This window comes from Ornithodoros turicata, unplaced genomic scaffold (assembly GCF_037126465.1).
Source record: "Ornithodoros turicata isolate Travis unplaced genomic scaffold, ASM3712646v1 Chromosome17, whole genome shotgun sequence".
In the NCBI taxonomy this organism is placed as follows: domain Eukaryota; kingdom Metazoa; phylum Arthropoda; class Arachnida; order Ixodida; family Argasidae; genus Ornithodoros; species Ornithodoros turicata.
In genome coordinates, this window is record NW_026999326.1 from 1,287,099 (window position 1) to 1,313,818 (window position 26,720).

Genomic DNA, 26,720 nt, shown 5'->3' on the forward strand with positions numbered 1-26,720 from the left:
TGGATTACCGGTCCAGGGCTCTACCAATTGAGCTAAGCTAACACGCCTCTCCAGCGACTTTCGGGGTGCTCAAGGGACGACAAACCAGCCACTCACTCTCACTCACCCTCCTTTCACTCTTACGTTTTTGCTCACTCATACACACATCCATACGTCTATTACGTACGTCATTCATACGTCATTACACACGTCACACTTTCATCGTTGATTTCTTAGGCAATTTGAGGCTTTGTTTGTATCTGTCCCTTTCTATGTGTTCCAGCCTCAGAACTTCAGTTTCTCTCTCACTCTAGATCTGCCGCGACAGCCTTCAAGTTTGCACCTTGAGGGCTCGGTCTGGTTCCGTGCATCTGGCCAGTGCTCTACGCCGTCGTATCTTGCATCTGCACAGGGTCGTTGCATCCGTGGCTGCTTTGCTGGCGGTGGGGGTGGTGTGTTTGATACATCTGACAGCGGCCTTCCTCGTCTCCTTGTGTTGACTGGTGCTGCGTTGAGAAGGGCCTCGGCCAGACACAGCCTGAGGTTGAGCATGTCGAGGCATTTCTTTTTTGGGAGGTGACTGTTTTCTCTAACATATTCCAGCCATGAGTTGCAGACCGCAATGTCGACAAAATGGAATATGACCCTGAGGGTCCACTTTTTCGAACGTATTCTGGTTCGGTAGACACTCAGGATGAAATCAAGTTTGTTTACTCCTCCCATGCTTCGGTTGTACTTTGACACAACCTCAGGCTGCTCTGCAAGGATATGTTTCTTCTGTTCCTTGTCCCATCTTTGTACTTGGCCTGTGGTGCCGATGCCCACAAAGTTTGAAGCAAGAGTCACAATATTGTTGTCCTTCCAAGATGTTACTACAACATGCTTGTCAGAAGTGACGTACTCCTCTGAATGGCCTCGCGGTTTTGATTTCTCTGCCTTTGCCGATAGAACTGGGCATTTCAAAAAGCGATTGGCTCGAACGGTACCAGCCGCGAGGATGCCCGGTGAGGACAGGTGGTACAAGAGAGGGACCGATGTAAAGTAATTGTCGAAATATAGCTGGTATTTGCAGCGAGTCGGTATCCGCTTAGTCAAATGAACTGCAACCCCAGAACACAGCCCATAGTCTTTCTTCACGCCTTCCGGGATGGTTTCTTTACCCTGGTACACCGTGAAGTCATAAAGCAACCCACTTCTGCCGCAAAAGGCAAAAAGCTTGATTCTCCAAGGCGTCGGTTTTGATTTCACATATTGTTTGAAGCCCACATGACCTTCGAAGGGTATTTGCTCATCAATCGAGTTTTCTTCCTCAAGTTGAAGTTGAAGACACCGTTCATGAATCCCAGGCAAAAATCTAGAGTGGGACCAGTTCAAAGTGGTTTTTGAGACAGGTCTCATGCTGGTCCCCATTCCCAGGTGGTCCCTGTAGGGAACCACTCTGGAATGGGGACTGATTGGGATCTGGAACCAGTCAGGAACTGGGACCACTTGACGGATGGTATTTCAGTGGGAACAGTCAGGAACTGGGACCACTTGACGGATGGTATTTCAGTGGGACCAGTCCGGGCCCTGATCCCAAATTGGTGTCGGATGCGGAGCGTCCCGGTCCGAATGCAATGGTTCTCTCAGCTAAAGGACACGAAAAGTAGCTACATAGCTGTTGGGATGATTAGACCAGTGCTGAAAAGAAGCTTGATTTTGTGCACATGTATATCATCCTATTAAAATATTTATGGCGAGCCTACAGTTCTACATTGTATTCAGCACTGTGAATGATATAGTATCTACGTAGTATACCGAAACATTGCAAAAAGATACTGGGAACATAGGCACGTTACATACCCCCGTTAAGGACTAATGAGCCAATATATTAGCAAAAATGTTAATAAAACAGAAATGAGATTAAGAAAAGAGGGAGCACAAAGCAAGGGTACATTGCACAACCCCGTGAAGGACGAATGAGTCAGTACATTAGCAAAAAATGTGAATGACACACAAATGAGACTCAGAAAAGTGGCGTGTAAGTCTGCAGCAGTTACTAATAGAACTGTGGGTGCAAAACATGTGCGTAAAATGAGACAATATATCCGAATGTACAACAACTCACTCAGAATGTGCACGCAGAGAAAGACTGAATAGGATGATAAGAGCTAATATTACACGCATTCCAAAAATCAATGAGCAGGAAAACGGCAGACCATACAAGACAGGCTTGAACTGACACAACCAGAATCTGAAGAACTGAAAAGCAGAAGCAGGTCATTTAAGGAAGGGGAAATGTGGCTGGCTGCCGCTGCACAAGACAGGTGAAGAGGAGCCTGTCTTTGTGGGGCCCACGTAGCCGCATTCCCCCTTCCTTACGTGACCTGATTCTGCTTTTGTAGGGCTGTGCTTGCCGTCTAAATTAAGAAGTTCAGTTGTCAGTTCGAACCTGACTTCTATCGTTTGTTGCATTTCTGGTCGTTCATATGTGCCATGCGTTTCAACCAACTAGCCTTGCTTTCTGCGCTGAATATGGATCTTCCCCTGCGCTCCCGGTGTCTGGTGTCTAATGGAGTGAGCAGTATTTCCACTACTATCCAGGAAGTCCACAGCAAAACAGGTACAGACAAACAGGGCACTTTTATTCACTTGCAAGTGTCAAAGATTTGTAGGCTCAAATAAAGTATACAGCACACCCCATTTATCCTTCATGAGCTGCACTTCGTAGAACAGTTTGCGATATTACTGTTGATGACATAAATAATAAAAAAAACATCTTCAACCAGCTTCTATCTTCTTAGATCACTGAATGTACTGCACATTTACTGCAGTGTGGACTGACGGAAATGTTGTCATAGCAGCAAGAAAAAAAAAGACAAAGTGACAATGATGTTGTAACTGTTCATTGCTTGCAGTAACTCCTGCAGACACTTAACACTGCAACAATAACTTGTGCGAGTGACCGCTGCTCACGATGGTGCTTCACATAGGAATGCACCTCTTTACAGCCTTTCTTGCATCCTGGATCTTTTCGAAGAGAATGACACCTCTTTTCTCGATGTATGAAGATACATCTACTTGCGTCTGCTTGCCCCAGTATGTGACAATATCTGAAATAACCAGTATTAAGAAATATGTCAATAAAAACGATAATGTTTCTTACTCAGATGAATCCATACATTATTTATTGTCATCATATACTATTTGGAAATGCAGTCATGGATTCAGGATTCTTTTTACAAGATTGCCATTTCATATGAATCAATGTAACAATGTTGCTTCATCTTCTGTGTCACCTCCCCATGTAACCCTGCCATGAGTTCATTTGCCCACCATTATCACCTTTCCAGTAGACCACTCTCTTTAAAATAAAGAATCATGAACCAGCTGATATTCAATAGTACAGGTGGAGAGGTCCACGATAAAAAGTTCCGGATTTGCGCACAGATTCCTACAAATACCTTGGTGCTCACCACTCTTCCAACTTAATCTTCCACATTAATCATATCGTGTCCAATGCCTCTCACACCTTGGGCTTTGTCAGATGCACTCTGAAATCTGCCCCTGCCCATCTCAAGCTTCTAGCCTTCACCACTCTGGTACGTAGTAAGCCTCCCGTCATCAATTGCAACCATTAAAGGGACTATGAAACGATTTTTTTCTTCGTTTCGTTCGAAAGAAGACATTTTTCTGAGTCTAGAACCGAAATTTTACTTTCGTCGCGCGAGGGGATTTCTCGGGAGCGAATTTAAACGGAGCGGCGAAGGGAGGACAGCTGGCGCCGCGCCGTGACGAGCTGCCGAGCGGAGACACAACAGGTAACTTGACGCGACCACGGCCGGCTCAGCAACACGTCATCGTGACGTGTTGCCGAGCCGAGGAATCCCGCCAGGAGCATGCGCCGTAGGATCCCGCGTATGCGTTCATCGGGAGTGGAAATCTCTATGACAGCAGCTTTCGCGCGATCGGCAGATTTCGGCAGTGGCGGCAGCCACAGCGCGAGCTCGCGGCATTACTTGCCATCGTGCAACACCGGTGACGTAACGGGGAACCGAAGAGCGGTCCGTACAGTTACACCATCGGCAGGGAAATATGCGCAAGAGAGGAGGAACGCGGAAGAGACATTTCCAGCGCGCGCTCCTCGCAGAGTGGAGTGATTTCGTCCGGAAAAATTTGTGGCATATTAGTTTCTCTGCGGGAAGAACAGTTTCCATCGAAAAAAAGTATGGAGGTTCGGGAAATTTCATAGTCCCTTTAACGACCATAGAGTTTTCCGCAGCTCCCTTTCTCGATTTCTTCAACTTCAAATATGTTAGTTTTGTTGTATTTCTGGGTTATCCCTCTGTATAGTTGGTTGTATTTGTTCTTATTCTGTTATTCCAAGATTCTGTTGTTGTTTTGTTTCCTTTTTTCCTGTGTTTTCGTTGTCATTGTATTCTTGATGTTCCCACCCCCATGTAATGTTCTTCGGACGCTTGGGGTTTTTTGAAATAAATAAATAAATAAATTTGCAAACTGCAAAAATGATGCCAGAATACGAGAAAAGCATAGTGGCATTCACAATGATGAAGGCTTGGAGAGGATATCTCCCGGAAGCGGGGAGGTGCAAGACTTTTCGGAAGGATCAATTGTGCTACCGAAATATGCAAACACAGGGAGAAAAAGAACAAAGAAACACATTCAGCCATTTCGTTTAGGAGTATAAAAGGTAGTATGTGAACAGTAATCGCAGTCAAGGAAATGGTGTGGGACACATATACAAGCGGCAGCACTACACATTGCGGTCACAGGAGAGGTGAAGCGACTCTGTTAAAACTGATTCAAAAAGGGCGAACTGGTTGTGAAGGAACCTGGATGTGTGACTAATAGCCTGAGAAGACGAAGAGAATGTTGGTTAAGGCTTCACATGATGGGAACGTGGAAAGACACAGCTCTCAAGGACACTGACGACCCCTCTGGAGGTCGCCTTTGTATTACTTTACCTTCCTGGCCGAGTTGTTGTTGGTCAATAAACCAGTTGAACGCCATCCCTATCCGTTAGTCTTTTCTGTTCCTTTCATGTCAAATATGACAAATATTTGCTAATTAGGCATTTTCTTCGTATTTTTGCAGATATTTCATGATTTCAAAATAATAGTAAATATGAATAAGGAGGTGGCTCTGATAAATCATTTATACATTAAATGAGAACAATCAAGTGGAAATAGTTTGATTACCGACAACAGCAGGCTATTTTAGCTTGCCCTGTGTTCTTGCTCCATACAGAGGGTGCAGTACACCCTCAGGGCCCGTCATGCGATGGACGGAAGGTTCCCTCAGGGTGCACTGCACCCTGACGATTAAGCTGGGTTTATTGTTTGTCTGCACCTATTTTTTATCATTAAAGAGTTAATGAGATTTCAGTTTGAGTTTGAGATAAGTGTTCAAAATACAGGTATTAAATATACAAGATCATTATGCATCAGGTATACGTAAATACAGCTCAGCGTAAAAATGAGCACACTTATATACAAAGCAGGAAAGAATTGTTCGTGATCGTACCGACAATAAGGGCGACTTTCGCTGGTGTGAGCTCTTTCCTTGATGGGGTATCAGGATCCTGGCGGTCCTTTGGTCAAGCCTTCCCACTGTATGTGCGTTGAGCAAGGACGGAGTCTCCCCATATAATTTTAGCCATATCTTTCATTACAAGCGTTGGCCTCGTGTTGCTGAATGTTTTCAGACCTTGTGCCTCTGTCAGGAAAAATCCATTCCTGATATGGAACTGCAATAAAATATATATTGTCAAACACGACAACAAAGTTGTAGTTCGGTGAATTTACCCGTCCGTCGGCCAACCTTGTCAAGGGCTGTGCGCTGCTCAAGGTGCGGTCATAAATACCTGCATAAGAATAGACAAATTTACATGATGTCAGAATTACATTTTATGCTATGAGAATGAGCATTTCTAAAGGTGGAGTAAAATGCAAAGGACATCATATTGCAGCATATCGTGGCAAAGCTGTATCTCTGTAGAGAGGAAGGCATAATTTTTTTGCGCTGAACTTCGGATGGCAAAACACCATAAGCACAGCATCAGAACACGTGGGAATAAATTATCCACTTCCTACAGCACCGTATACAGTGTAATTTTTTTTACCTGCAACATGCTTTTTTTTATAAAAAAGGCAAGTTGCATTTGTGCAGCTTTTATTTACATACATGTATATACAGCAAAGCTACTCGGAGTGCCGGTTACCAAGCCAAAGAACGCTTATGCAGTTCAGCGGCTAATTAACAAGAATATTTTGATTAACTTTTTTTTTAATGGGTGACATTAGAGGGCATATTGCAACTGTGCAATTGAAGCCCAGCTTATTATTAAACTACACGGTCACATTTCCCCAAGCACTTCCGTTGCCCGAGTTATTAGTCTAATTAATTCACCTCCACAGGCTGCTTAAAATTAAAAAAAAAAAAAACATGTGGTGAGCGGTAAGAGTGACAACAACATCTATATCTCTGCCTTGTCGTACGCCATAGAAACATTAGATTCCAACAGGTCCCTATTGTGATGCGCACTGCACTTTTTGGTTTTCTATTTGCTTTCTTTCATTCTTTTTGTGTTCACAGTCGGTGTATCACTCACATCATCCTCCTAGAGACGCCCTCCTCGGTGGCTCAGTCGGTAGCGTGTCCGCCTACTGATCCCGAGATTGTGGGTTCGAACCCGGCCCGACAGTGACAACTTGTTGGAAGGGTACAAGTTGCTCGGCCACACGGTCTTCCGCAGGGGACCTTAAATATGGTGTGCTGTCTGTCACGGTTTCGGCGCACGTTAAAGAACCACGGTCAGCCAAAAACCCGACCACTGTGGCGCCAATATTATTCGCTGGAGACTAGTCTCGGCTTTCACTTGAGCGTTAACAGCTGCTGCGTGCACAGCCAACTCGAAATAGGAACACAAAAAAGAACAAAAGAAAGCAAAAAGAAAACAAGCATCAACCATACCATGACAGGGGTGTGTCAGAATCGCATATGACTTCTTTCTGTGATGTAGAGCAAGGCAAAGATTTGGACGTCACTGCTGTCCTTTTCCCCACTTAGTTTCCATTTGAAGCAGCCCACGAATGTGAATGAATGAATTAGGCTAATAACTCAAGCACCGGTATAGCGCAGGCACTAATTTGAGAGTGCAGTTAAGATGATATGGAGGCTGGACTTCAAGGCTATGATTGCAATATGCCCTCTAAAACCACACCCAAAATGCTTCCACTCCAAGTTACCACTTCCACTACAAAGCTTCCGCTAAGTTTACAGCAAAATCAAAACTCTGCTAATGAAAGCTGTCTTTTTAAGATATGTCGCCCGAAAAAAGGAACACCTTGTTTTATAGCTAGTGCCTCCCATAAGGATGAGCAATAATATTTATCTTATCAGGATTTAAGAGGACATACCACCCCCTGTTTTCTATGTGAACTTTGCATAGGTTTTGTGGCTGAACTACGAGACAGATCGTATTGCGGAAACCTTCATTGGAAAGGTGACGTCAAGATCTCTTAACTCTGGGAACTGAAATATCGCTCTAGCGTTGTAATTTTTTTTTACGGACCCCTGAAGGTGGGAACCCCTCTGTTTTCTATGTGAACTTTGCATAGGTTTTGTGGCTGAACTACGAGACAGATCGGAATGCGGAAACTTTCATCGGAAAGGTGACGTCAAGACATCTTAACTCTGGGAACTGAAATATCGCTCTAGCGTTGTAATTTTTTTTAAAAAAAGAAAAAGAAATGAATTTTGTCGCTACAGCTTCAAAAAATCCAAATAAATAAATGAAAGCAAATAAAAACAATCCGCTTCTGAGGTTAACCGGGGACATGTTTCAGGATTCAAATGACGCGTTTTTTGTGTGTTTTTAGCATTCTGTTTTTCCGAAAAAGAATTAAAAGTGAGTACAGGCATGCATCCAAGGCGTTTACCACTGATTCCGGAAGGTGGCGCCGTCCGCTCGCAGCGCCCGAACGTAGTCCGCTCGTAACCATCCGCGTATTGCGCAGCAGCTGATCGGCGTCCGTGGTTTCGGCGGTTCGTCCTGAAGTGACCAATTCGTGGCTAAGTTACGCGTTTTTTTCACTTTCTTGTCCTGTTCATTTGCTCTCTGTCCTTGTGTGTTTTCTGCGTGTTCATAGTATTTACCCATTATGGCTCGAAGTCACGTCTACGGACAACGGAAACGTAAGAAGAAGGACTTTGCGAATTTACGTGGTAGAGGCAGGCATGTGACGGAGCCTGCGGATTTGAGAGATTTTGGTAATGCAGGATGCTCCAGCCGTGCTGTTCCCAGTGATCGTTGCACTTCGACGGCTCCACATCGCGCAGATACCCTTGTAGGCTCAACCTTTGGTGGTAGTGTTGTTCCTCAAACTGTAACTGATGCCGGTCGGAATGCTTGTTTCGCTTCGAGCACAAGCGAAATTCGTCCTTCAAATTCGTCATTTGCTGATTCAGCTGAGGTAGATAATGTAGTCCCCTGCAGTTCAGGTTGTGACGAGCTTGCCGGTTCCAGAGCAAGTCCCGTTCCAATCACTGCCGCTGTTACACCCAGTCGATCTTCATCTTTCGATACTGGCAATGTTCACCAGACACAGAGTCAGCGCACAAGCAGTGTGAATGGTCGGCGTATAGTGGAGATTGATCACTTCTTCTCGTCTTTGCAAAGTTTGTCGGTACATAGTCCGTTTGGTTGCGGCCTGGCTGACATGGAAATTGTATCAGAACATCGGCGAGGTCTGTGTAGCTCTTTCAGTTTGAAGTGCAGGATGTGTCTGAGGAAAGATGTAGTCACAACAGAGGCACCAGTTGATCAACTTGTTCAACAACGCATGGACGTCAATTCCTCAGCAGTGAACGGTATCGTGTCTATAGGTTCTGGTTTCTCAGGCCTTCGCGAGCTCCTAGGTGCTCTGGACATACCCGGCATGGCTGGTAGCACGTACAGTAAGTATCAGGATATTGTTGCTAAAGGAATCGACGAAACAGCTTGGGAAGAAATAAGAAAAGCAGGCATTGAGGAAGCTCGGTTAGCTAGGGAGGCTGGGGACGTCGATGCTGACGGTTTTCCTATAATTACGGTCGTTGCCGATGGTGCTTGGTGCAAACGTTCATACAAGAACAAGTACGACGCTCTTTCTGGCTTGGTAAGTAAAAATTTTTATCTACACTTAATAAAGGTGCCCGAAAAAGGAGGATTTATCTTGCACACCGCTTGGCAGACGGGATATACAGGAAGTCTGTGCCCACCATTTGTGGAAAGAACACTATGAGCATTTATTTGGAGGAAAAAGTTGACCCCTCTGGTGCTATTAGTGGCACTGCTGTCTTTTGGTAAACACACTTTCTAGAGTGGTATACATCCTGTGGCATTAATTCGTATGATACGCGTACAAATGCATAATTCCTCGAAACATTGTCATTGGGGGTAGAGTTTTGTGGAATACAATCCTGACATTTTTTCGTTTTTGCAGGCTGTAATTGTTGGGTACCGCACAAAGAAAGTACTGTTCCTAGGCGTCCGGAACAAATTTTGTACACTGTGCGCAAGTTCCAAGGCAGGGTCGAGCCCAAAAAAGCATCTGTGCTTCAAGAACTGGGACAGCAGCTCTACCAGTATGGAGAAGGATATCGTCGTTGAAGGCTTCAGGCGCAGCATTGAGTTGCACGGGGTAAAGTACTTGCAGTTGATCGCTGACGGTGATTCGAGCACATACAAGTCAATTCTTGAAGCTGCACCGTACCAGCATCAGGTAGTTCAGAAGGTAGAATGTCGCAACCACCTTCTTCGAAACTATGTAAGTCGTCTTCGAGATGTTGCTTTGGCAAAGAGAACAACCCCCATTCCCCCATCGTTGAAGAAGCTACTTCTGGATAATGCTGTTCGACTAAGAGTTGGAGTTGCTAGGGCTATTCACTATCGCAAAGAGCAGGCCGAGTTCAGCAAACAAGATCAGATTCGGAACCTGGTGGCTGATATCCGTAATGGGCCACTCCATGTGTTCGGCGACCACGCAAAATGTGCGGGTTACTTTTGCAGTGGTCCAAAAGAAGGGGAAGTCAATCACGTCCCAGAGCTCAGGAAATGCGGACTTTTCAATGAAATCCTTGTAGCGATGAGTCGTTTGGCAAACAATGGTAGCAGCTTGATCCTTGACGTTAACAATAATGCTGCAGAACATTTCAATTCTCTCGTTGCAAAGTTTTCTGGCGGTAAAAGAATAAACTTTTCCCAGAGGGGATCATTCGGAATGCGGGCTTCAGGAGCTGTCGTGTCTTTCAACTCTAAGCAGTACCATCGTGCTCTACATAAGGCAGTGTACAACACCAGCCCTGGGAAGTATGCAAAAATTATGCTGAAGCGTAAAGCAGCTGTTCGTGCTGCTTGCATAAGGCATCGGAGTTCTGGGGCTGCTCGCTGTAAGCGTTCACTTGAAGGTGCGCCTTGCAAGCGTGCTTCCAGCGACAACCACTATGGTTCCATAGTGGATGCTCCAGACATGAACCACGATGACTATGTTGAAGCTGCTGCGGCGTACAAGGATTCCCTTGTGCTCTCCCAACCAGATGCGGAGCAGCTCGAGGCTGATACTCGAGGTCAAGAAGGGAGAACTTTGTGGATGCAGGAGAGGCGAAAGCGACTCACCGCTTCTAATTTTGGCAAGGTATGCAAGATGCGAGATGCAACGAGCAGTGCAAGTACTGTTCGTTCCTTGCTCTATGGTCATTTTGACACTGAGGCTCTCCGATATGGTCGCGACACTGAGCCCATTGCAATTGCTAAGCTGCAGGATGAGTTAGGGGTGACTGTTTCACCATGCGGCCTTGTTGTTGATCAGGAGTTTGCATACCTTGCTGCAACACCTGATGGGCTTGTTGGTGATGACACTGTCGTGGAAGTGAAGTGCCCTTATTCGGCTCGGCCCCTTACCCCTGTGGAGGGAGTGCGGGCAAAAAAAATCACCTTTTGCACTATTGATAACTCTGGTAATATTTCGTTGAAGGAAAACCATGACTACCACTATCAGGTGCAGCTCCACATCACTCGACGTCAGTTTTGTCTTTTTGTGGTATATTCTGGCGAGGAAATTTTTGTCCAGAAGATCGAGAGAAATGATGGCTTCTGGAGCAAAATGATTGGCCACCTTCAACTGTTCTACTCGCATAGCCTTCTACCGGAGTTGGTTGACCCTCGTCAGTCCCGTGGGCTGCAGCTCAGAGATAACAAGAAGAGTGACCATCAGGTTGCCTCGCTCTGTGATGCCGCCAAAACAACTTCCAATCAGGGCGATTCATCCAGAAAGAGACGGAAGACTGGTAAAGATAACTCACCTGCCGCTGTTCTGTAATTATGGCTAGACTGTGGATTTACGTGTCATTTAGTTTGTGCGGCTCCACCTTTGCCAAGTGTTTTAATGCATATTCATCCATTTTGCTTCATAATTTACTGAATGTTTTTCCATATACATGTCTTCGACTTTGGCTCAGGCTGCATATCTTCACGTTTGTGTTTCATATTTAAGTTACCTTTTTCCATTTTTACTGTGCATATCTGTGCATATTTTTCAATTTTCCTAAATATTTATATTAATATATTTCTATGTATAAATCCACAGACTAGTCGTGCGATGCTTGTCATATTTTAAACATGGCGTAAGAGTGTGAAATCTGAATCCAGCCATCAGCACGTGAGGATCTAAGTATGAGAATGGTGCACAATCTCCCAACCGTAGAACCGTCTTCCCCGGCATTGTTGAAACACGTCCACACGTTGATGCTATATGTGTGAGGCCATCATGGTATTCTACCTTGGCTTGAGTGTATGAAGATATAGCAAAGCTGTCCCCAAACCGTCGTTCTTCCCAGGCATGGTTGAAACACGTCCACACGTTGATGCTACATGTGTGAGGCCATCATGGTATTCTGCCTTGGCTTGAGTTTATGAAGATATAGCAAAGCTGTCCCCAAACCGTCGTTCTTCCCAGGCATGGTTGAAACACGTCCACACGTTGATGCTATATGTGTGAGGCCATCACGGTATTCTACCTTTGCTTGAGTGTATGAAAATTGTGGAAAGAAACATGAATGGTATTCCTAGCACTTTTGAAGCTCCACCAGCCTGTTCAGATGTCGACATCCTGAGTATGAATCCATTTTGATATTTTGACAAGGTCGGTAAGTATCATTGTGCAGAGCTGTCTCCCAACTGTCGCCAGTTCCCCGCATTGTTGAGCACGAGCAACATCCCAACATGTCGCTCTGCGTTACGTCCTCTTGCCATCTTGCCTTTACTTGGGTGTCATTTCAACATATGAAAATTGTATTTTCAGATTCAGGTATCCAGTACTACTGCAAATATGATGGCCAGACGCCCAAAGGTCAAACTTCCTAAGTGTTACTGTCTTTACCTGTCATTTGAAAATTTCCTACTCTCTCCCTGATTATGAAGCACCTGCCCTTGCCAGTGTTGTACCTGGTTCAGCATTATGTGGCCAATGATGAATGGTGCCCTGTTGGACATTTTTTTTCCATAAACACACACTCTGAGGCTTTAGCTGCCAACTGACAAGCATGGCAAAAGCAACTATCAGTTGCTACTTCATTGCTCAAAAAGGAAACTCGTTGCTGAGTAACACGTTCCAAGTTTTTACTATTCCCATATTATGAACCTGGCTCTGTCCACCAGGATGCTATATGTTGATGCCGTATGTGCGAGACCTTCATGTCAAAGTGCGCCTACATGCAGCGGACTGTATGGTACTTCATTATGTGTGTATGCCACATCGCCAATGATGAAATGTGCTGTTGGATACTGTATCCACGAATGAACATTCTGAGGCTACAAGCATGAGCTGATACGCATAAGTAATGCAGAAAACGTGACGATGTATACATGCTGCGTTCTTCAATAAAATATCTCCAATCTACCAATAGTGAACACGTGCTACTGATTTCTTTTTAATCTTTCGGGTGCTGGCTGTCTAGGATTTTCTGCTTGCAGTAATCTGTGAACCAGTGGTTACTAACAATGGCTATTGGTCACCTTGACCAGATTTCATCTGAAGAAAAACTTGAGACCGGGGGAACACTGCAAACACATCTGTACGGACCACAATACGAATTTGAGGAGAAATACATTTTTTCTCTTGAAAAGCTTGCTATGAAGCATAATATATTTTATTAACCAAAATATATTGCACGAGTTGCACCCGTAGGAAAATACCCAGCCATCTCATTCAGGCTACAGTGGGCATCAGTGACTCGCACTCATAGTGGCAAGCAATGCAGTAGTCTTTCAATTTCAAATTTCACACGCATTATCATGCACCACCTCGCTGTGTTTAGAGTTTCTGCTCCAGGAAATATCACGGGGAGGGGGGCATATGTGCCCTGGACCAACTTCTAAGGAAACTACTGGTCTCAGGGTGCCTAGGGTAACGAGCAGACAGCCCAGCCGGAAGCTGGCAGACGGCATGAAGCCATTACAAAATTTCCATCGGAATGATGATAGTTGTTTACAAAATTTTATCGGGCAGGTCTTGTGTATGATGTGGGCCATTTGTACACTAATCATGGGACAAAGTATGCGATGGCAGGAGGAACAGGTTAGAAAAAGCTTTGACTACGTTGCTGCTGCTGACAGAAGTGAGCATAGGATTGGGGATCAGATGACGTGGTTGTTATAATACAGCAGGTAACAGTGGTAACATCGTTCTGTGTCGTCATGACATGGCGGCTAAAATGGTGAGCGTTCACCACGGTGAGCGCACAGGCCTGCATGCACTCGTGGGGTGTCCCTTAGCACGACACTCTTCACACGACTCCATTGGCTTGAGTACGATGCCACGACGCGGACCCGGTGCTTTCAGCCATGGTCCGTAGCGTTTCACGAGGGCTGTGCGGAGGATGCCTGCTAGGCACGATAACCCCCGTCCCGTCGAAATGTGATAGCCATCCCGTGAAAGCATCCCCTCTTTCACCTCCTTGTTCCTGGTAAAGACCTTGTGCTGGAAAAGATATTTGAACATATATACGGAATGTTTTTGCAAACAGCACTTCACAAAGACAGCAATACAAATAAACCGGAATTCCTGGTAGGCATGTGCCAGTACTTCGTACGCATTTTATTTTCGGAAAAATTGCGCGATAAAAAGCAACTGGAAACTAGCTTTGTGATACTTGAATTACAAACAGGTACCGCATCAAGACCATCAACTGTTTGTAATTCAAGCACCACAAAGGTAGCCCCAGTTACTTTTTGTCGCACTGTTTTTCCAAAATTAACGAGCATTATAAAATACCTGCCATGACCACCAGGAAGTTCCAGAGTTAGCGTTCGAGAAGCGACTACTCACGTCAATGCTCAACACCGTAGCGTCACCGGCACGGACAGCTGGAATCGTGCGCAGCATCGCGTTATATCCCTGAATTGTGCCAGAAAGTTCAGGCCGCCTTGTCTGTGGCATCAGCTTATACAGGAATATATGCTCCGCGTAGCCTTTCGCCACCTCAACGGTATCCTGTGAAAGAAGACCATTCATGGAAATGAATCTTCCCTGGCGTGTCAGAGGAAATGGGTTTTAGCAGCACAGAGATTGAAATCGTTGCAATCTGTACTTACTGAGACTTCCCGCAAAACAGCTGCGGCACTCTTCCCATCCTGGATATCGTTGCCACCGATATACATGACGATCCAGTCTGCTGCTAGGTGCAGTCGATGGATTTTTTCTCTCAGACGGGCCGCTGTAGCTCCGGGATAGCTAAAAGTGACGATTTCCACGTCAGAGTCTACGAACAGCCTGTCGCGCGTCATAAACTTCAGCTGGCTACTGCCAACCAACGCGCCTTTCATCGTTTACGTTTCTCTGGGATCACAATGCGTTGTGCGGCGAACTGCAAAGTCAGTTGATCTCCGAAGAAGCTGCAAGGGAGAACCATGCGTGCGTCTGTGGCGTGCGCGAGACGCAGTTGGCGCCGTTGCGTAGTCCTCCTCTCCACAGCTGTCTGGTCGTCTGCTCGCTGAGGTCGACGCGACCACCAAGCCTTTGGCAGCCCGCTCGTGCAGACGCGGATGTTATGTGACGGGGCCCACACAACAAACCCATCGCATGCAAAAATATAAATAAAATCAAATGCGTTTGTGGTGTTTTGCACATTGGTTTAGGGCCTTATGGACCAGCAAAACCAAATATAGTGGGATGACCGTGAGGGTGGGGACGTTTGCCACAAGATTTCGCGGCACGCTACCCAAACCCGGATTTATTTGTGATGAGCATTCTGCATGTATTCCTAAGAATCCTTCGCTGTAGTGGGACGATCATATGTTTAAACACTAAAAACAACAAATTATTTATCGAGCGGTCAAAAGCTTCCTTTTATGAACTGTATATGCACCGCGGAAAGGATGGAAATTCGCCTGCGATCTCTGACGGTGAAAATGAAATCATAGTTCGATTGCCGCGGAAATAAACACTTTCTTTTATTTTTGAATCGGATAGTCCGCAATTGATGCAAACTACACTATGATAAACAGTCGCGTCCGAAATATCGAATATTCAGACAAACAATTCAACACGTCAGCCTGAACAGACTGGAAGACAGGTTGCTTTATCTTGGAATTATGAAATTTTTATCGTGGTTGAGGAAGGCCCGGCTAGCATTAAACCCCATAAAAAAGTAACAACAATACAGTGAAGGAAGTAACAAATCGATACCTGCCGTCTGCACGCACACTGTATCACGAAATTGGCCAAATCCGGCGGCCATTTACTCAAAATCGCCGCCAAAATTTTGGCACGATTTTCGGGTATGTTATGGAGCTATCCTTCCCGACAACACAGAAAGAAAATTGGAATGGACAAATGGGACTGGCCATCGGGCCCGCTGCGAGCCTGGGGAACACTTAGAGCAGAGGTGGGTTTGGATAGGGCCTCAGTATAGAAATATTGGTGTATGGGCAGGGCACGGGCCTAAAAATCCGGCCCATGCAGTGCTCTACCCCTTCTCAAGAGGCAACTACAGTGCCAAAATGCGCATGACCTGTGCATACGTGCACTGTTTGGTTTGTTTGATAGCTGAAGAAACTCGGGACGGGGGACAAGACAGCCGTTTCTATAGAAAAGCGCTATCACGCATTTTGTTTTCCCAAATGTTCGCGTAAGCCAGACGGACACTTGGTAGTTCGACGAAATGGGCACTTGGACCGTATGACGTGCAACCCATTATTTGAGGGTGAAATCCATACCCGACCCCTAAATCCTCTGACAAGACCCGCCACCCGCGCTCTACCAGAAAATGAAATCCACACCCAACCGGACCCGACCAGCAGGGGCTGCGGCGCCTTTGTTTACTTATTATTTGGTATGATCTTTTCTCTTCGTTGTTGTTGCTGTAGCCGTTGCTTGTTCGTGGCCGACCCGCCAGCAGTGCTTGTGCCAAAAACGCTGCCCGCAACAGTCTCGCTACCCGCGCGGGTGTCAATAATATCACCCGCAACCGACCCGCTACCCGCGGGAAACTCCAAACCGGGATCCGCACCGCAGGATAGAGCGTGTCGTGCAGAACCCTGCCTGCACTACGCCTGAAAACTCCGCACTTCGGCTTTCCTCTTGATCAGCGTCTCACTCTGCTTCACGGAGAGAGCGGTGTCGTGTGTACGCGGTTGCTCCTCTCTGGCTTTGTTGAAGGACGCTCCTTCTGCTGTTCAAACGCGCCCACCACGCCTGTGGGCCCCAACGTGTGTGAGTGCATGTGTGTGGAATTTTGAGTAGCAAGCCGTAGCCATCTGGCTGACATCTCCTAACCCCTATGTAGAAGAAGAACCGAGACCCGACACAAACATTCAGCTGTCGAGTCTCATGAAGTCTGTTGACGTACATGCCGCACCATGTGTTGTCGAATCCGAACCTGGCACGGGCACGTGCGAAAAACGTAAAGCCCGGCCCGACAAGGCCCGCGCAATGCTCTAAAGGGGAGTGCGAAACCCTATCGAAATTTGCTAGCAGTCCTGTGCGAGCGCACCGGCCTTGAGTTCTACTATGAAATAATGGGAGCGCTTTCACGACACCAATCGACAGCAACGAACGTCATGGTTCAACAGCGTAAGTGTCACTGGCAAGAAAAGCAGGGATGTTTTGCAACGGGATGTTGCAGTGTCATATGACCGTCGACAACCCCGCGTCCTTTCTGGATACTGCTGCCTCTGACAAAAATCGCTATTCAGCTCAACTGGAGTCCCACGATACTCTCAGGGACACGTGATCCTGTGACACCACGAAAACTGAAAACTACGATTACTATATCACGAATAGACACCTCCACGGACAGTCTCTGCGTATCGGGTGAAAAGCTTTAGCCCGCTGCTACCGATCAGAGCAATCTTCATCCACGAGAAAGCGAGGTGGTAACGGCGGTACGCGACAGTCACACGGCATGTTCGAGAAATGCCAGTAAAACGTAAACAGCAAACGCGAGACAACGAAATCCACCGCGCAAAAGCAAATCGGGGAAAGGAGAAAATCTAAAAATAAAGGAAACACAACCCAGCTCATAGGTCTCCGCCTGTCACGTGGGCTTGTCGTGTCCTCCAATCAGAGACGCGATGGACTTCTTACAAAGTCGGAGGAGTGAGGGCCCTCCTCACTCCTCCGACTTGTGGCGCCATCTATCGCAGAAAAAAGTTCATTTTTGAGTTGAGACGTATGTGATATGTCCTCTTAATAGGACATGTATGACTTTCTCTTATTTATTGAGTATTTATTTTAGTCAGAGCTGACTTAGCCACTTAGCCACTGACTTAGATATGACTTTTGGTTTCACCGTGCCTCCAGGTGGGCACTGCTTTGGAAATTTTACGTCGCTGTTCAAGTGAATGTCTAACACAATAAGCACATTTAACTATATTTGAAGTTCTGAAAAAATGGATGTTGGATAGGAGTCCGCACAACTGCTTTTTAAAAATTTGCCAGCAGCATACAGAGTACTGTTTATGCTACGTTCATTATGGTTGTAACATACGCGTACCTGAGAAGGGAAAGTCTTCCCTTATCAATATGTCAGCTATCTTGGCACATGTCCTGAAACCCTGTGGTCTTGTGCATGAGCGGGCATCCATCTGGTTCCAGTATTGCCATCTTACAAGTACTATCATCTCTGTGTGCTTTCGTGGCAGTGGTATCAACTTATTTGTGTTAGAATTTTATGAGACTATGCAAATAAAGTGTCACATATCGTTATTTTCCATCTGCATTTTCTTTCAGGCACACATATTTCTCATCTACACCCCTCTTAGTAGGGTGTAAATTTGGCAATGGGGTGTTGATATACACCTCAAAAGGAGTCAGTTATGGTACCTGGGGTGTAATCAAAAAAAGGAGTATAATTACACAATTTTTGGGAGGGTGTAAGGCTGGCCAAGGGTGTTAAGATACACCTAAAATGGAGTCAGTTATGGTATGTGTGAATTACACCCCAAAAGGTGTTCTGGATTTAACAGTGTACGCCACGCCGTCTGTGATGAAACGCTGGGTGAGGGTTACGGAATTAGAAGCCCACTTCAGGAGATTTATACCGGCTTCCGCCAGAATGGCATAGGCGTCGTAATATAGTCGGAGGGCGTCTTCCTCTGTCGGTGCTCCGACCACTAAGTCGTCGACGTAGAAGCTGTGCTGAAGGCGTTCGGCAGAAAGCGGATAGCGTGCGGCGACGCTAGCGAGGTGGCACCGGAGTGTGGCGGCGAGCAAGAAAGGACTAGATAACGCGCCGAAGAGGACCCTGGTCATGAGCCACTCTTGGATTTCAAGATCCGGACCGTTCGGTGTGGTCGGCTGGGCTACACAGAGGGAACGCAAGGCATCACGGTCTTCGGGTCGGAGAAGTATTTGGAGGTAGGCTTTACGAATGTCAGCCGTTAGAACGATCTGATGACAGCGGAAAGCAATGAGCTGGGACAGGAGGCTCGCATTGAGATTCGGTCCCTTCCGGACTGTCTGATTTAACGATACTGCTCCCTTGACGTGGGAAGAGGCGTCAAAGACGACACGAAGCTTAGTCGTTACTGCTTCTTTGCGGATGACCCCATGGTGGGGTAGGTAATAGAGGACGTCCGGAACTTCGAGGCTGTCAGGTAGATCTGGCTGTTTCATCGCCAGGTCGTCTGTGGTCGTCAACAATGCCTATGGTTTCCAATATCCACATGTGGGCTGGATCAGTCTCGGGACTGTCGATGGTTACACATGTCAGGGCCAGGGTTGTGGTTTTTGGCGAATCCGCTGGTACCTGCGGCAAGGAGTGGGGATATGGGCCGTGAAGGACCCAGCCAAGGGACGTTCCCACCGCGGTTAGTCTCGCGTCCGAGCCGATGAGGATGGCGATCTCTGCACTGTTCTGAACTCCGTCAGGTAGCGCGTCAGCAGCGTCCAGCCCAAGCTGCTTCAAGTCGTCCACCACCACTCTAGTAGTGCGGGCATCCTCTAGTGCACAAAGGTCGGGCACCGCAAGAGCTTCGAGCGAATTCGTCGGGCCGCCATACTGACTTCTGAGGCGCAAAGCGACGTGAACACATTGAAGCATGGACGGAATTGTGCTACGCCCGAAGGAATAAACGGAAATGTCTTCGGTCCCGAGCACCACGCAACCGAGGGCTCTCGACACGTCGCGGCGGATGTAGGTGCGGTGACTTCTGGGGGATTAATCGCTTCATCGTCGTTACGGTCGTTACAAGCTAACGAGTGGCGGGAAATTCAAAAGATGGGCACGTGACACATTGCGCGTGACGTGTACCACGGCCTTCACGTATCGCGCGAAGAGCGCCGTGCACGTGTTTTATCACGCGCCCACCTTTTTAAATTTCCTGCCCTTCTTTTTGAATTTCCCGCCTCTCGTTAGCTTGTAACGACCGATGAAGCGATTAAGCCCCCTGGTGTCGAACATTATACGAACGATGCGAGAGGCCGTGCGTCCCTGGGCCCATGCTCGGGCAGTCTGTAGAAGGACGTGGGGCGTAGCTGTGCCACTGCCGGCGACCGTGGTGACAGAGGCATTCAATGAAGTGGTAGTGTGGTCATGAGTGTGGTCCGAACGCGCTCCACGCGGACCGCGTGCTTGGCTGCCCTGCACTGTAGCGGCCGAGCGGCTGCGCTGGATGTCGCATAGGAGGGACAAGTGGAGGCCACCGCAACGGGAGCACGTAAGCGATCGGTAGGATCTGCAATCTCGAGCGAAGTTATTCATTGTTGATTCATTGTTACAGTGCTTCGTCTGTGTTTTGTCTGTCCGTGTCCCATGCACTGGGGTTTTATCGCTGGGCCATTACACGCCAAGTGATCCAGAGGTGCCGCTCGACCCTCCGTAGAATTTTATGTGAAGTTTTTAGTGGTTCTTTATGACTCCGAAAGCAACAGAACATTGATCTTTTCTAACGAAATTGAAATTTATGGGGTGCAGAGCCCCCCAAAGATGCAGTACTTGGCGAAAACCTATGTCGTTTTAAGCAAACATTACGGCCCTCGTAAGGCCCGGAGCATGTTGAAGAGCGTCTTATTTGATAGGGGAGAGTTCATTTTACCGTATGTAGTCGCATTATTGAAGAGCAAATAACGGTTGCAAACACATGTTTGCCTCCTTCGAGACCCGATGGTTGTGCAGTGAGCGCTCATCAAGCTGGCCATCTTGCGCTCTTACGAAACTTTTAGCCAGCTCGCGGTGGTGCTAAGTGAGACATAAGTAAACACATGGAGATTTGGGTCCATTCCGGCTTCATGGTATCATATGGTTGATGCGTCCGGCATCCGTCAGTCGAGTCGGTGACATGACTAGAGTAATGACGACATGAACAGTGAACAAGTACTGCCTGTACAGAACACAAGCGGAGAATGCTTTCAGCAGCAGGTTCCTTGGATGTGCCATTGTTCGTTTCATTTTTTTTTTTGCATGTGTATTAATTCATTCCACAATCGTACGAATTGGCGCACAAAGCGAAAAGATCGTATATCACAGCTACTAAGTAAGTTTTATATACGTGCAAGAGGAGTGCACAGCTAAAAGGTTCTCTTCCAAATACTGGAATGAGTTAACACACACATGCAAAAAAGGAAAAAAATGGAACATTGGAACTTCCAAGGAACTTACTGGTGAAACCATTCTCCGCTTGTGTTCGGTGCAGGCAATACTTGATCACTGTTCATGTCGTGATTACTCTACCCATGTCAAGGACTCGACTGACGGATGCCGGATGCCACACGGCCAAAAATCAACTGGTATACTCAATTATATGGTACCATACAGCCTCAATGGACCCCAATCTTCATGTCTTTACTGATCTCTTACTTAGCACCACCTTCTTTGGTCTTGTTTGGCCATAGCTCTGATTATGGGGTCTTTGGAGGTGATGAGCTTAAAGGCGCCGCCAACTCTCGCGATATCACTGATTTCGGATGCTAGGGGAATACCACGTCCACCTCTTCGGGAGGAGCCATAGATGTAGCCGTTAGTGGCATTCCTTGGGAGATACAGTGTTTTCTTCAGCAGGGGTTTGAGCTTTGCCCGTCTTTGCCCATTCAGACTTCCCAAGGTTCCCGTTCCGCATGGCGTGGTTCAGTGAGGGGAACAGAAACGTTCTCACAGCAGCCAGACGTTGCCATGGGGGAAGCATTGATGAAAGGAGTTTTGTTGGCTTCTCGATGACAACGTGGATGTTGGAATCATCGTGGATGATGGAAAATCCAACTGGTTTTCCAAGGTAGTTGAAGGTTTCAGGTTCCTCGAGGAAGGGCTCCTCCTTGATGAAGAACTGGGTGCGACGTAGTCCCACTCGCGACGTACCTGAGATGTGGAGGGACATGCATTTTTGTGGGTTTAGCTGAAGGCCTAATATCCTAGCTGGGCCTCCACAGCTCCCCGCATTTGCGGCAGTAGAAAAATAAAATCACGTCACAGTCACGTGGTATTACATCGTCAGGCATCATGACGGATGCCCATTGGCCGAAGGAGGATGCGCGCTCCGGGATTGGTTGATAAAGTTTCGAAATATCTGACAGCTCACTTTTCGCGGGCAATCTGGGCAGTCAGCCAGGCGGGCAGCTCCAAGCACGGTCGCTGCGTCTCCGCGGCTCGCCGATGTCGGTTGACCACAACGACAAAAGAGGAAGTGTATGCGCGGGTTTGTTCGTGAGTTATAATGACTCTGGCCATGTACTGACCTCCGATAAAGTGTCAATCTACGGACATTCTTGCCGGGTCGGAACTGGAATGCTTGGTGAGCTGACGCCTCAGGAACACTTCCGAGCGCTGTCGCATTTTCAGATACAGTGACTAAGAGAGAGTTCGTAACGACAAAAGTATTTCCCGTGACTGTGTGACCTACGGTGCATCGCCAGAATGAGAAGAAGATGCTCATCTGTGAAACGCACGCGCTCGTAGACTTCGCTCGCCTCTAGAAGTAGACTGTGTGTGTGCTTTGCAAGTTCGAACTTGGTTTGGTTGCTGTCTATTCAAGGAACGAAACGTCCTGTACGCACGGTGAATATATGAGTCAAACATTTGAGTTTATACGTTGTACCAATAAATATGTATTTAGCCTATCAAAATGTCTTAGTTATTTTGGAATAACGGGCGCCAGGTATGAAAACCAGTAGAAGTCAATTGCAGCCAGGGCCGGCCGAAAGCCGAGCCAAACGGAGAGGTTGCTGATTGGTTGGCTGCTAGGCATCACGACGCATTTTCATTGGTCGTATGTCCAGTGTTGCCTGAATTATCTCAAACTATGGGCTCTATGGGGAGCTGTGGGCGCCTGTCCTAGCCATCTGATTTATAATGTTGATGGATTGCTGGAGGCTCGCCTGATCTTTCGCGATAGGCGTCAAATCATCCGCATAGGATAGGATTATGGCTCGTCACAGGATCCTTGTATAGTCCTGATGACTGGGTCGATGGTCGGGTTGAAAAGGAGACCGCTGAGGGGGCAACCCTGTCTGATGCCACGTTGCATAGCGATGGTTTCTGTGCTGGGTCCTGCGGTCAGGATTCGTGTAGTGTTATCTGAGTACAGGTCCTGCACTATGTCGATGAAGGCATCGCCTGCACCTGATCATGTTGCTGCCTGGATGATGGATTCGTGCGGCACAGACCAAAAATAATTTGAAAAGTCAAGGAATCCGGCATAGAACTCTCCGCCAGTGGTGCGCGCGTGGTCCATGCGTAGTTGAAGGACATAGTTGTGCTCATACACCCCATCATGGGGTAAGAATCCCTTTTGGCATGGAGAGAGGATCTTCTCGCTGATGATCCATTGTAATAGTCGCGTTGCAAGGCAGCCTGTGCTTATTGAGAGCTTATTGAGAGTTCCTGCGATGGAAATGGGGCGCCACATAGCGCCACATAGCATGCGCGAGCAATAAGCTTCCCGACACCAGCGCTCGACGTTTCTTTGCGCTACGAACTTGCGTCAGGTGTGCATACGAAGAGACGCAAGGCGCCTTTGCGCATCCTCTATCTCAGAGGCAGTATCATGGCTGCGAGAGCCAGGGTGGCGAAGAATAGCTAATACCTGCCTGAGTGCATCTCTACACTGCCGATGTTCAGGCGCACGCTGTCTCCCACAAGACCGAAGACGCTGTGCTGCTCCTTGCTTCAAAGCCTCCCAGTGATCTGGCCCAAAATCGGGTGGGGAACACTGTTCCGATATCCAATCTTGCATACCACTTTTAATTTCGGGATCCTCGAGCAAGGACACGTTCAGACGCCAAAAACAACAACCAGATCGAAAATTGAGCAGGCCAGATAGGGACAAAAGAACGCCGTGATGATCTGTAAGATCCCCAGCAAGTCGGGTCGCACAACTAGAGATGAAGTCTGCCAAGCCCTGCGAGACATAAAATCTGTCTAGTCGGCCGTGGTGGCCACATGTGTTAACCCAGGTGAACTCATATGCATTACCATGCACGTGGGACCAAGTATCAATTAAACCTCTCGAGTTCAGCAGGAGCTCCAGCTCTCTGTTCGCCTGCCGGCCGTGCTGGCGGTCTATCGTACAGTTAAAATCGCCTGCAGCAATTAAGTTATTATTTCCATAAAAAAAAACGTGTCAATTCTGCGAAAAAAAATCCGAGCGCTCACCGCCGCGCACGGGGGCGCAAACATTGACAACACGCAGTGTTTTACTCTCATGTTCCAGCTGGACAGACACCACCATTCCCTCGGTGTCCGTGTCGAACCACCTGATAGATTCCCGAAACGACTGAAAAACAAAAATTCCCACGCCAGCTCTGTGGGACGAACCACAGCTAAAGAACGCCTTGAGCCCATGCGAAACCTCTAAAGACACTATAGCCCGACCGAATAGCGACCCGGTTTCATGCAGGAGAAGGATGTCTACGCGAGCAGACCTTGCCCAGTCGATAACTTCTAACTGTTTCACCTCCCTGCTGAACCCACGTACATTTAGTGTGGCAAGAATGAACAGGGACATTAGAGAAAGATTGAGGACGCGAACACGCTAGTTAGGAATCTCGCACTGCAGGTCCCTTGGATGTTTGGCGCTTCCGTTTCGCTGCAGATTCCATGGAATCCATCGCGTCAGCAACTGCACCTTCCTCATCTAACTCTAGGTCAATAACTAAGCTGTCGGAGCTAGAAGACGCTACACTGTCCCCATCACCGCCAACTCCAGTATCACCACCAGCATCCCCGTCACTAACTGCGACCACTGCCTGAGTATGAGTTACAGCAGCTCCCTTGACAATGACCTCACCACTGGGAGAAGCATTGTCGGGAGAAGCATTGTCGGGAGACGCCACGACTGTGTCCGGTGTAGGGTCAGCAACACCACGTTCATTCGCAGCCGCCACACTAACAGCTTCTAGAACGGAATGCTCATCTTCACGAGACACAACTACGGTTGGGGTGTCCGCACTGGCAGCCTGCGCCGCTTGCACAGCCGGCACAATGGGTGCTTTCGGTGGCACGCGACCAGTCCCAACACGGGAAGCGCACGTCGCGGCTGAACATTCGGACACTGCGTGGTCTCCACCGCAACGCCTACACAAGGCATCGCAACTCTCATGCCCAACCTCACCACAGCGGGTACAAAGCGGGGCCACACAGTCCTTCTTAAAGTGACATTCCGCGTTGTAACGCATGCACACGAGCTTCAGGCCATCATAATTGATGGTCAAGCGCTTACCGCGTACGCTGATGAAATTCGGAAAAGGGGATCGCATTTCCATAAGAACACGACGGTTCCCTGTTTCGATTCCTTCCGATTCCTTCTGAAGGAATGTCTCACGGCTCGCCTTGGTAACTGGCCCATACTCCGTGAGTGCAATCTCTACCGCGGTATCGGGAATGCGGTCCGGTTCTGAAATAACCGTCACCGTGACCAAGTTGGACTCGAGCGAGACCAACTCAATCACGCGGCCCTTCACTGTAAGTGAACCAAGGGCTTTCAGCTTTTCAGCAGCAGCCCTTGACTTTACAAATCAAGTCGCATGCCCCACCTCCCTTGACAACTTTTCCTGCCATCTTCACTAGTGGAAAGAGGAAATCTACCCGTGACACGCTTGGTGGCAGTGTCACAGAGAACGCTAAAGGCCGGCTAGCCATAAGTCAGAGGCGGCTCAACCGCCGACGGTATGCACTTTACACGCCTCACATTGTGAGGCTGCACTGAGAAAACACACAAGAAATGAACACGAACAAACGAACACTTACTCAATCAAGGCAAAGAAAACACAAAATAACCGGTCAAGGCCGGAGCGAGCACAGAATACGTCGTCTTCAGAAACACTGCCGAGAAGCGATAAATATTGCACTTCCATCTTTCGCTCCGGTCACGGTCACGGCACCTGTCTCCGCGGGTGTCACGTCGCCATATTCGACATGATATGGTGCGTGTAAGAAGCACTAGGATGATGATCTGACCGCATTAAATGCGCATGTTAGTGGACGGGACTCGTGTTTCTTTCTCCCTTGCATCCGCCAAAAGGCCGAGGAGAGATATAGACTGCACGCCTCCTTTTCGCTTCTGTCGCAGTCTCGCCTTCTACGTCCGCGCGTGGCACGCCGCCAATTTGGGCATCGTGGTACATGGGTACTGAACACTAGGGTGTTAGTACTTAGGCATCACGGCCCGTGAGATAGAAATGATTGATTGGAAATTGCAAGGGATGGGGAGAGATAGAGAGATAGATAGATGGATAGAGTGAGAGATTGAATGAATGAATGAATGAATGAATGAATGAATGAATAAGTGAGTGAATGAATGAATGGATGTGTACCCTAGTGGCCAGAAAGGACGTTTCCCAGTGGTTGCCTTCACTTGTTCTGTGACTATGTCTGCTGTATGTTCCCTGCTTTGCTTGGTGTTGTTTCTACGTTTCCCTGTTTTGCCTGTCTCTGGTCATCATGGCTAATGCTTATTGGTGCTGTTTCCGAATTTTTCTTTCTATTGATTTGAGACGGGTGGGCTGCACCTGGAGGGAGTGGAATACCAGGGCAACCCCTGACAGGGCCGAGGCGAGCTTCGGACACACTGTCTCGGGCCAAAAATGAGATTAATATCGTGAGTCCAAATAGGGCTCGTACCGGATATTAAGCTGATAAGAACAGGAATTTATTTTCATGTTTTCGACATTATTTACAAAAAAATGAAAATGTTTACAATTTGATCATGCACTCTGCATCACAGCTCATTTGGAGCGTTTTGACGAATACAATGTAGAGTTTCACATTTCCTT

The 26,720-nt window shown here is 47.5% G+C and overlaps 1 non-coding gene and 1 pseudogene across 1 annotated transcript; both read right to left on the reverse strand.

Moving 5' to 3' along the window:
- Nucleotides 1–264: 264 nt before the first annotated feature.
- Nucleotides 265–26,720, reverse strand: part of LOC135372822 (piggyBac transposable element-derived protein 3-like) — a 90,538-nt pseudogene continuing 64,082 nt past the window's right edge.
- LOC135372924 (U2 spliceosomal RNA) lies at nt 26,441–26,635 on the reverse strand. Its single transcript, XR_010416177.1, has one exon. It is a non-coding gene; the product is annotated as a U2 spliceosomal RNA (small nuclear RNA).